The sequence below is a fragment of the Solanum pennellii genome, chromosome 1, assembly GCF_001406875.1.
Source record: "Solanum pennellii chromosome 1, SPENNV200".
Taxonomy (NCBI): domain Eukaryota; kingdom Viridiplantae; phylum Streptophyta; class Magnoliopsida; order Solanales; family Solanaceae; genus Solanum; species Solanum pennellii.
The window spans coordinates 9922547-9929707 of record NC_028637.1 but is presented as its reverse complement, the minus strand read 5'-3'; positions in this window follow the sequence as shown (position 1 = coordinate 9929707).

Genomic DNA, 7161 nt, shown 5'->3' with positions numbered 1-7161 from the left:
GCAGAACTCATGTTGATCTTATCTTGAGTTGTTAGACTCTCTAAAGATAACCTTGCTCTGATACCACTTGTTGGAATTCTACCCTCCTGAATCCTTCAAAGGAACACGTATTTACTACTTGTTTGTGTTTAACAGTAATTAATTTGAACAGCACTTTGTATTAATTGTAAATTTCAAGTAATACAAAGATTACAACTCTTTAGCTCTTAAGGAATTATAAACTCTAACTCCTTCTAAACAAGACAAAAACTACTCCCTAGTTTTCTATCTTTTCAATGCTTTTCAAGTACTATACCTTGTCAAGCAAATCTACTACCTAGATTGTAAACAAAACTCTTGAATACAATCGTACAACTTTAACACTCAACTCGCAGCACTCAAAAGATTTTAACAAAACTCTCTCAACCCTCTTGATCGTGTTTTGAAGTTCTCTCTTTGTAGGTGCGCAAGTTTTTCTGATCAAAATAGCTCTCTATTTATAAACCAGAAATTCAGCCAATCCTTGTACAAATCAACTTGTATTTGTCTTCTACAAATCCTTGTTGACTTCTACTAACTCTTTTTCTCGAAACCTTATTGTACTCAAATTTGTTTTTAATAGTTTTCCTTAACCAAGTAAACTACTATAAACAAAGACGTACATATAAGTTTCCATATATAACACATATGCCGCCACTTGCATACCTGCTGCAATACCTGCAATATTTCACTGGAACATGTTGCACTACCTGTTCAATTCACTTTTGCCATATTCAAAATCTCAAGATTTAACAAATTCCCCCTTTTTGACTATGGCAAATAATCAGCTTGCATTTTGAATAGGTACACAATACATCAATAAACACAGAGCACATATAGAGCATTTTTATATCATCGATATACAAATCAATAAACACAGAGCACATATAGAGCACTTTTATATCATCGATATACAAGTCTGCAGGTTGCTTCCCCCTTTTGCCATTAGCCAAAAAAAACATTGAAAACCAAGGTACATATGCATACTAGAATAGAGCATTAGACAAATTCATTAGTGACATCAAGAGTTAGACATCAAACCCAAAATTCATACAAAAATAGTAATGTCTACTTCAGTCTTTAACTAGTCAAGAACAAAAATTTTAAGATAATGCATATATGAGGATTTTGATTAAACAGAGGGTGCGATAGAGGTGGAAGAGTTTGAAGATCCCTTGGTTAGCAACCCCATGATACTTTGTAGATGCCCAGAGTTCACTTCTCTTTCTTGATGTAACGCAGCCTGAGTCTGAGTTAGTTCTTCCTTAATCCTGCAGTTTTCAGCAATTAATTCCTCACGTTCCAATTTATGAGCCATCTGAACCTGTTCCATCTCTACTGAATGAGCCCTTTTTAGTGCTTCCATCTCCTTTTCTACAGCAGTAAGAGAAGCCCTCAACCGTTGAGTTTTCACATCAACCCTTTTAGGCGTACCAGGCATGTTCATGTAGTCCACCTTCCCCATGACATCAGAAATGGTTTGAATCTGCCACTTCTTTACAGGCACACCAAAATGTTCAAATACTTGTCCTAACCAAAATCCATAAGCCAAACCCCTTTGCTTTTTATCAACCTTGGACAAACTATGTATGTGACTCATGATTAGGATCGGCAAGTTTATTTGAGTCCTAGACAATAGTAAGTCCATAAGTGTGAGATCCAAGTAACATGCTTCAGTCCTTTTTTGCTTTCTTGGAAGAAGAATTTTGTGAACTACATTAAACAGCATCTGATGTAAAGGTAACATACATCCCTTGTCAACACTAGAATATTCTGAAAGAGTAGGATCATTTGAGAATCGCCTACATATGTCAAGTTGAGAGGTATTACCCTCTAAAGGAGGCCAATCTTTCTTGACATAGTGACCCCATCCCCTATTAGGTATCCTTAGTATTGAAGACAGAGACTCAGCAGTAAGAGTAAAAGTAATACCACAGACTGTACTAGTAATTGACGATGCAGTTCCTGTTGCATTGATATAAAATTCTCTGGTTTCTACTTTACCCATCTTACGCCTAAAGGATCCTTGGAGCATCAGTTCTGTCCATCCTTGATCTTGTAAAATAATTACTAACTCATCCATCTCACCACCCCCAAAACCAGAGATTACTCTCCCCCTAATCACACTTCTCTTCTTAAAAGCTAAGACTCTCGCAGAGGTACCACTATCATCTGAATCATGATATTTTGATTTGGATGAAATTTTTTTCTTTTTCTGACTATTCACTGTATCTGTGACAAAGGTTAAGGATGATGGAGACTTACGTTTTCTTGTGCGAATTTTCTTAGCAGACTGAGCCAAAATTTCTGCATCCCTAGTACGTTGTACAAATCTAGTTACTCGTACTGGTTCCTTTGCTGGTAGAAAAGAGGTAGAATTTTCTTGAATTTCCGGGAGAGACGTAGCAGGAGGCTTACAAGAAGACGAACTTCGTTTGGAACGAGTTCGGATTTGGGAAAGCATTTCAAATAAGGTGACATTTTCATCATCGGAGCAGTTTTCCCAGTTCTGTGACAAAGACATGTGTTCCCCCTCACTTAGTGCACTCGTATTTCCTTTCTCCAACCCTTGACCTCTCTCTTCCCCCTGAACTGATGCATCTTCCATAAGAGAACATCGGGTTATGCCGTTCAAATCAATGTAAAGAACCGCGGGTAAGGCATGTAGGCTTTCTTGAGTATCAAAGGGAATTATTGCTAGTGAGATATTTGAAGAAAAAGCCATTTTTCTCATCAAAGTGTAGCTTTGTGGATTGTTAAAGTTTGAGAGAAAATGGGAACAATTCGGAGAAGAAGGAGAGATAGGAATGACTGTTGAGAGAAAATTATAGGGAAGTGTAAGGGTTTTTCTGAGAATTGGAACAGGTATGATTTAAAAGGTTCTGTGCAGATTTTGATTTGGCGGTTTTAATTTATGATGGGTTTTTTTTTTCAATTAATTAAGGAACGGAACCCAATGCATTTGTCTTATAATTTTAGTCTATCTTAGTTAAGAAGAGTAGACATACCTTTTAAGCATGCAAAGATGATTTTGAGAGTCCAATTCCTTCAGCTTCTATTTGCTTAGTTTATCTTCATCATTCCTAGCTCCAACCTGTTCCTTTCAAAGTGTTCCCTTGCTAATGCCTTTGTAAAAATGTCCGCGATTTGTTCTTCCGTAGTACAAAAGTTCATAGAGATTAAACCCTTTTCCACATTATCTCTAAGAAAGTGATGACGAATGTCAATGTGTTTAGTTCTCTTATGTTGTACCGGATTTTTTGCAATGTTGATTGCACTAGTATTATCGCAGAAAATTGGAACCTGTTCAATTTTGAGACCGAAATCACTAAGTTGTTGCTTAATCCACAGAAGTTGGGCGCAACATGACGCAGCTGCTACGTACTCAGCCTCAGCAGTGGATAGTGCAACTGAGTTTTGTTTCTTTGATCCCCATGAGATGAGACACGATCCTAGAAAGTGAGCCATTCCTGTAGTGCTTTTTCTATCACCCAAGTATCCAGCATAGTCAGCATCCGCATACCCAACTAAATCAAAGTTGCTTCCTTTTGGGTACCATAGTCCTAAATCAGAGGTTCCTTTTAGATATCTGAAGATTCTCTTGACTGCTTGAATATGTGATTCTTTAGGATTAGTTTGAAAGCGAGCACATAATCCTACACTAAACACAATATCAGGTCGACTAGCAGTAAGATACAAGAGTGAGCCAATCATGCCTCTATACAGTTTTTGTTCAACATCAGAACCTGTTCCTTCAAGGTCCAACTTAGTGGCAGGGGCTATAGGAGTATCAATTGGTTTGGCTTCGTCCATTTTAAACCTCTTAAGCAATTCTTTGACATATTTTTGCTGATGAATCCATGTACCTCCAGGTGTTTGTTTTATTTGAAGCCCAAGGAAGTAGTTTAATTCACCCATCATACTCATTTCAAACTCATTGCTCATAAGATTTGCAAATTCTTGTGTGAGACTCTTATTTGTAGCTCCAAATATGATATCATCAACATAGATTTGCACGATCAGGAGACCCTTTTCTTTATTCTTGAAGAAGAGTGTATTGTCAATTTTACCTCTTGAATATCCATGACTTAAAAGGAATTTTGACAATCTATCATACCATGCCCTTGGAGCTTGTTTTAACCCGTAGAGAGCTTTGTCAAGCTTATAGACATGATCAGGGAAGTCATTATTCTCGAAGCCAGGGGGTTGTTTAACAAAAACTTCTTCTTGTAATAGCCCATTCAAAAAAGCACTTTTGACATCCATCTGATACAATGTGAACTCCATGTGAGATGCGAAAGCTATAAGCAATCTGATTGCTTCTATTCTTGCCACGGGTGCAAAAGTTTCATCATAATCTATCCCTTCTTCTTGATTATATCCCTGAACAACCAACCTAGCTTTGTTTCTGATTATGGTACCATGTTCATCTAACTTGTTCCTAAACACCCATTTTGTTCCAATTATAGTTCTGTTTGAGGGCTTAGGTACTAGATGCCATACTTTACTTCTTTCAAATTGATGTAATTCTTCTTCCATGGCTATAATCCAATCTGCATCTTGAAGAGCTTCACTTATTTTCTTTGGTTCTACCATGGATAGGAATGCACTATGCGCGTAGTGATTCTTCATTCTTGATCGAGTGGTAATTCCTGAAGAAAGATCAGTGAGCAGATTTTCCAATGGGTGTGATCCTTGGTATTTGTACTCTTTTAGGATAGGAGTTGATCTTTCTTGTTCTTCATTATCATCTGACTGATTTTCATCTGTATCAACTCTTTCATCAGAATTCACTTGAGTTTCAGTTTCTTCTCTGTTTGTTGTGTCAGAGGAACCAGTTTCTTGGACCTGTTCCTGTTCAGAGACAGCATGTTCTTCAGCTGATGTGTTACTGAACAACACATCTTCTTTTGACATAGTGCTGCTTTCATCGAAGATAACATGAACACTCTCTTCGACACACATAGTTCTTTTGTTGAGTACCCTATAGGCTTTACTATGTGTGGAATATCCAAGAAAAATTCCATTGTCACTTCTAGCATCGAATTTCCCAAGCAGATTTTTTCCATTGTTATGAATGAAGCACTTGCATCCAAACACTCTAAGATGAGAGATGTTGGGCTTTCTCTCTTTCAATAATTCATATGGAGTTTTTTCTAACAAGGGTCTGGTCATGCAACGATTTATGGTGTAGCAAGCAGTGTTTATTGCTTCTGCCCAGAATTGGTTTGCAATTTTGCTTGCAATCATCATAGTTCTAGCCATTTCTTGAAGAGTTCTGTTCTTTCTCTCCACCACACCGTTTTGCTGAGGTGTTCTAGGGGCAGAGAAGTTATGATCAACCCCATGATGGTCACAATATTGTGCAAACTTTGAATTTTCAAATTCAGTTCCATGATCTGATCTGATTGCCTTTAGTTGTTTCCCATATTTTCTTTGAATTTTTCTCATTAGTGAACAGAAAGCTTCAAATGCATCATCTTTTGCTGCAAGGAATAGTGTCCAGGTGTACCTAGTGTAATCATCTACTAAGACAAACACATATCTTTTTCCCCCTCTACTTTGAACCCTCATTGGCCCACATAAATCCATGTGAATTAGTTCTAAGGAACAAGTTGAGCTTACCATCTGTTTGGACTTAAATGATGACTTTATCTGTTTTCCTAGAGTACATGCTTCACAAACCTTATCCTCCTTGAATTTATTTTTAGGCAGTCCTATAACTAAATCCTTGGTGATAAGTTTGTTTAATTGAACTTGGCTAGCATGACCCAACCGTTTATGCCATAACAAGGGATCTTTTTCCAACACGCTTAAACACACTAGATTTGTGTCAGAGATAGTTGAGGTGTCTACAGTGTAGACATGTTTATCTCTTTTTCCTGTTAACACTAATTTTTGTGTGTTTAGATTGATTACTTCAACACCAGTGGATCGAAAGATTACCTTGTTACCTTTATCACACAACTGAGATATGCTGAGTAAATTGTGTCTAAGTCCTTCCACATAGTATACTTTATCAATTGAATGTTCATCAGTTCTTCCAATCTTCCCACAACCTTTGATTTGACCCTTTTTTCCACCACCAAAAGCAACCATACCTCCTTTTCCTTCTTCTAGTGAGAGAAACAATGTCTTATTCCCTGTCATGTGTCTTGAGCAAGCACTGTCCATGTACCACTGCTGCTTGCTTTCTCTCACTTCTTCCTGAAAAATTAGAGGTTGGATTTAGGAACCCAGATTAGCTTGGGTTCTTTGTTTTGATCAAAAGGGTGAATCAGATTTCTACGAGCCCAGTTGGGCAGACTGTTTTTTCTGGGTATGTACCTGTTCCTCTGAACAGTTCTATAGGTTTTTGTTGGGTTGTCTTCTTCAGTGGCAATTTTGTATTTGGGACAATATTGTTTAGAATGACCAGAGTTACCACAAACAATACAAAACGTAGGATTTCCTTTTATGGGCTGTTCATATCCTATTCCGGTTTTGATGTTCCTATTGTTGTTCCCTAGATGAGTTACTATCATAGAGGATTTTGTCCATTTGTTTGCTCTTTCCAGATCACTTCTTACTCTAGTCAATTCAAGATTTATCCTTTTACAGTTTTCTTTTTCTAGCTTTAAAGTGTTTTTGAGTTTGTCAACCTCAAGCTTTTGGTCAGGCAGCTCACCCTCTTTTCCTTTGCCAAGAACTTTTAATTTTGAATTCTTAGTTCTTAGTTCCAGATTTTGGGTTTCAAGTTGCTTGATTTTATCTTGTAGGTCGAGTTTGTTCTTATTGAGATCAATATGCTCAAACTTTAAGCTAGATAGGGAAGCAAGTAGTTGGCTCTTGGTGTTCACAAGTTCTTGAATTGTGTCTATGGATGTAAGCAATAGGAGTGAAAGCTTTTTCTTTGAGAACTTTGCTAGCTTATCTTTTAGATTGAGAAAGTTTACCTCAGTTTCTTCAGAATCTGATTCAAGTTCAGCGTCTGATTCTTCTATCGCCATCAAGGCAAGGTCTTCAACATCTTCATACATGTCCGAAGAACCTGTTCCCCAGGCTGCATACATTGCTTGTTCCTTTTCTTTGGTTTTCTTTTTGTTGAGGAGTTCCTTCCTTTCTTTTTCAGCTTTTTCCTTTTTCCATTCTAATTCCCACATT